We start from the raw sequence: 5,326 nt of genomic DNA, 5'->3' as shown, positions 1-5,326 counted from the left end.
TAGCGATTTTAGCGAGCGCTTGCGTATGGGCTGTGTGACATGATGATCACCTTCCCCCTTATTTTCAAATACAAATCAAATCAAGACAAGACAAGACATGACTGACTGACTTTGTTTATATATATATGTATAAAAATATTTATATGTATGTATATTTATATACATTCCATACTTTTTAACTTTCACAATAAATTTACGTTTTCCGTTCTGCCTGCAATGGGCTCTATTACATTTGACCTCTTTCACAGCACACGCAGCTGCTGTCAGATCCAGCAGAAAGGCACTCGCGATTTTAAAAGATCACCTTTGTTGCCCACATCTTCCATCGTGGCTTGTCTTCCATTATGGGATTACTGTGTTTGGCTATTTACTGACGGCACCCCCTGATTTCCAGTGGAATTCATCCAATCTCACAGCCTTCGTTGAATCAAAAATATACAGATTATGAAAGAATTATTTATTCATTTAAATCAAATCAAATTCAATTTTTTCCAATAAAATTTTGAAATTATTTATTTGCTTATTATGATAAATATATATATCTGTTAAATTGTCTTTGTGTCTGGGTTGGTTTTACTTCCCTCCCTCCTTCCTGATGGGCTGAATAGTAAACTACCGTCAGAATCTGAGAGCAACGCTGCTCATTGTTGGCGGCTCGTTGGTCTAGGCGTATGATTCTCGCTTTGGGATTTTCACAATTGAAATGCGAAAGGACTCGGGTTCAAATCCCGGACGAGCCCTGTTAACTTTTAGTCAAAGAACCGCTTCTGAGCAGGTCGACATGTGAGAAAACGTAATTATTTGTAATTAAAACTTGTGATTTCGCTCCGTTGTTCCCACAGCGTCCTAATCCTGGAGTTTCCCAGGAACAAAGTCAAACTCACCGAACTGAGTAAAGTTAAAGTATCTCAGATGGACAAGGCTCTTTCTCTGATTGGACAACCTAAACCCGTGTTTGGTTCCGGCCAATACTTGATCAGTATATCTTCATTTCTCGATGTATGAGTTCACCTCCATTGGGATAAGCATACATTCGGCGTCCATCCCCACTTCAACGTGAAACATACTCTGCCCTGAATATGAGGGCGTCCTGTTTCTCTCATGCCGAAAGGATGTGAGAAGTTGGCTTTTGAATTTTTCCCTTGGCTGCCGAATTCAAACCGTACAGGAAATCAATCCGGGGTGGCCAAGCTGCCTGGTCTGATTAAAAGGCTTTCACACCCTATATTTCAGGCATGTTGTAGTCTTCTGGCCTCAACATTAGGTTCAGCGTATCGGATGATAAGCACCGCTCCCATTGTCTGGTAATGGTTCTGCTGTTCCCAATAACACCTCCTCTGCTCCATCCTTTTTGCCTTTTCGCATTGTGCCATTCATTATCCAATCACTCCTACGCTCCACTGTATCACAAACATTCCCTTTTGTCCTTCCTCGCTGCCTATTTATTTCCAGGCACTATTTTTGTTGAAAAAATCTGTAAACTTTACATTTTTGCTAAAATATTGGAATGATCATCTGACTGAACCTGAACCCGGGATCTTCATCCACAGAATCTGCACGAATTAGTGAGTTTTACAGAATTCTCTGTTTTTGGTCATTCTGTTTCCGTTTCCCTTTTAAGGTGATGTGCTGATCGCCGGGGTCATTCTCTGTCTCTCTAACATGGAATGCTATCAGTCTCGGATCATTCTGTGTCTGTTTGAAAGGGATTGTGCTGACTCTCCCGGATTTCAATTTCAAATTTCAAAAACTGCCTTTGGAGAGTGCAGGAATTTTAGTTTGTTTGTGTGTTTGTGTAAGTGACAGAGTGCGTGCAATTGTGCTGCGCGATCTTACTGTGCATTTCATGTCATGTGAGAAAAAAGGCATTACATGTAACTTGATACCATACTGATTTGATTGAACACGCATTCCAGAAGAAACTGCTGTGGGATTTTGCTATTCCACATCTGAAAGAAGGCAAATGACATAAGTTTGAAACATCGCGATATTAGCGAGAGCTTGCGTGTGGGCTGTGTGACATGATGACCTCCTTCTGCCTTATTTTCAAATACATATCAAATCAAGACAAGACACGACAGGACTGACTGATTGACTTTGTTTATATATATATATATTTGTAAACATTCCCTATTTTTTAACTTTCACAATAAATGTGCTTTGTCTGTTCTGCCTGCACAGGGCTCTATTACATTTGACCTCTTTCACAACACACGCAGCTGCTGTCAGATCCAGCAGAAAGGCACTCGCGACTTTAAAAGATCGCCTTTGATGCCCACATTTTCCATCGTGGCTGGCACGAGAAAAAAGTGACCATGAAAGCTGCCGGATTTTCGTAAAAACACATCTGGGTCAGTGCTGTCCTTCAGGGATGGGAACCCACCTCCTTCGACAGGCCCACATGGGAAATTGTTGGTCAAACTGGGCACAGAAGTACTGGGGGTGAAACCCAGCAGTTTCTCCCCCTCTCCATCCAGCCCAAACTGATTTAGCAAACAGACCCACACAGGAGGCCAGTGAATAACTTCCACATTCAGCGCCCACCCTGATATAGAGCAGCTGGAAATTGCTGGGCCTGCTATATAAATGCAAGTTTTTGTTTTCCTGGTGTGGGGGAGGTGCTGCCCCCGGGGGTTGCTGGTGCCGGGCCCGGTGGCTCTGACTCATGGTCGGAGAGCCGCACTCGGCGCGGCCCGGGACCCGGGAGCACAGGAGCCGCACTCGGCGTGGCCCGGGGCCGGGGAGCCGCACTCGGCGTGGTCGGGGCCCGGGAGCCGCACTCGGCGTGGCCCGGGGCCCGGGAGCCGCACTCGGCGTTGCCCGGGGACTGAGAGCCGCACTTGCTTAAAAAGGAGGCAGACAAAAAGCAGGAAACTATAGACCAGTCAGCCTAACATTTGTGGTTGGGAAAATGTTGAAGAGTTCATTCTTAAAGAAGAAGTAACACGACATTTGGAAAAGCATAATTCGGTCAGGCAGTCAGCATGGATTTATAAAGGGGAAGTTAAGTGTGACAAATTTGCTGGAATTCTTTGAGTATGTAACTAACAGGGTGGATAAAGTGGGTGTGGTGTATTTGGACTCCCAGAAGGCATTTGACAAGGTGCCACATCAAAGGTTAAAGCACAGGATAAAAGTTCAGGGGCTGGGGCTAATATTTTGCATGGATAGAGGATTGGCTAACTAACAGAAAACAGAGAGTTGGGGTGAATAGTTCATTCTTGGTTTGGCAATCAGTAACTAGTGGGGTGCCGCAGGGATCAGTGCTGGGACCCCAACTATTTACAATCTATATTAACGACTTGGAAGAAGGACCGACTGTAACGTAGCCAAGTTTGCTGGCAATACAAAGATGGGAGGAAAAGCAATGTGTGAGGAGGACACAAATAATCTGTAAAAGGACACAGATAGGCGAAGTGAGTGGGCAAAAATTTGGCAGATGGGGTATATTGTTGGAATGTGTGAGGTCATGCACTATGGCAGAAAAAAAATCAAAGAGCAAGTTATTATTTAAATGGAGAAAGATTGCAAAGTGCTGCAGTACAGCGGGACCTGGGGGTACTTGTGCATGAAACACAAAAGGTTAGTATGCAGGGACATCAGGTGATCAGGAAGGCCAACTGAATCTTGGTCTTTATTGCAAAGAGGTTGGAGTATAAAAGCAGGGAGGTCTTGCTACAGTTGTACAAGTTATTGGTGAGATCACACCTGGAATACTGTGTGCAGTTTTGGTTTCCATATTTATGAAAGGATATACTTGCTTTGGAGGAAGTTGAGAGAAGGTTCACCAGGTTGATTCCGGAGATGAGCGGGTTGACTTATGAGAAAAGGTTGAGGAGGTTGGGCCTCTACTCACTGAATTCAGAAGAACGAATGAGAGGTGATTTATCGAAATGTATAAGATAATGAGGGGGCTTGACAAGGTGGTAGCAGAGAGGATGTTTTCACTGATAGGGGAGACTAGAAGTAGGGGGCATAATCTTAGAATTAGGGCCCCCCCCACTTAAAACTGTGAGGAGGAGGAATTTGTTCTCTGGGGGTTGTACACTTGTGGAATTCGCTGCCTCAGAAAGGTGTAGAAGCTGGGACATTGAATATATTTAAGACAGAGATAGACATTATCTTAAATGATAAGGGAATAAGTGGTTATGGGGAGTGGGCAGGGACGTGGACTTGAGTCCATGATCGGATCAGCCATGATCATACTAAATGGTGGCGCAGGCTCGAGGGGCCATATGGCCCACTGCTGCTCCTATTCCTTATGTTCTTATTTTCTTATATAGTGGGTGTCTGGTATGGGAGTGTGGATTTGACTCGAATCCATCCATCTCTGGTATGTCGATGAGGTTTTACTCTGTAATTTAGTTTCTGATACAAGAGCGTGGATTTTATCCTGTACCTGTCAATTTCTGGTAATTTACTGTGGGTTTCATTCTGTATCAAAAAGGGCCACATTACAACATAATTCTTAAAGGACAAAGAGTGTTTAAAAAAAACAAGCCTGAAGGCTCTGTGTCTCAAAGCGAGGAGCATTGTAATAAGGTGGACGAATTAACTGCACAGATATCTGTTAACGGATATGATGTAATTAGGATTACTGAGACATGGCTCCAGGGTAAACAAGGCTGGGAACATAACATCCAGGGGTATTCAATATTCAGGAAGGATAGCCAGAAAGGAAAAGCAGGTGGGGTCGTGTTAATGGTTAAAGAGGAGGTTAATGCAATCATAAGGAAGGACATTAGCTGGGATAATATGGAATCTATATGGGTCGAGCTGCGAAACACTAAAGAGCAGAAAACGTTAGTTGGGGTTGTGTACAGTCACCAAACAGTAGTAGGAAGGTTGGGGACGGCATCAAACAGGAAATTAGGGACGCGTGCAATAAGGGTACAGCAGTTAACATGGGTGACCTTAGCCTAGATATTGATTGGGCTAACCAAACTTGTAGCAATACTGTGGAGGAGGATTTTCTGGAGTGTATAAGGGATGGTTTTCTTGACCAATATGTCGAGGAACCAACTGGAGAGCAGGCCATCCTAGACTGGGTCTTGAGTAAAGAGAGAGGATTAATTAGCAATCTGGTCGTGCGTGGCCCCTTGGGGAAAAGTGACCATAATATGGTAGAATTCTTCATTAAGCTGGAGAGCGACACAGTTAACTCAAGACGAGGGTCCTAAACTTAAAGGAAACTTCAATGGTATGTGACGTGATTTGGCTAGGATAAATTGGCAAATGCTACTTAAAGGGTTGATGTTGGATAGGCAATGGCAGAGATATAAATATCACATGGATTAATTACAACTATTGTACATCCCTGTCTGGC

Source organism: Pristiophorus japonicus, unplaced genomic scaffold, assembly GCF_044704955.1.
Source record: "Pristiophorus japonicus isolate sPriJap1 unplaced genomic scaffold, sPriJap1.hap1 HAP1_SCAFFOLD_49, whole genome shotgun sequence".
In the NCBI taxonomy this organism is placed as follows: domain Eukaryota; kingdom Metazoa; phylum Chordata; class Chondrichthyes; family Pristiophoridae; genus Pristiophorus; species Pristiophorus japonicus.
Note: the sequence above shows the minus strand (reverse complement) of the source record.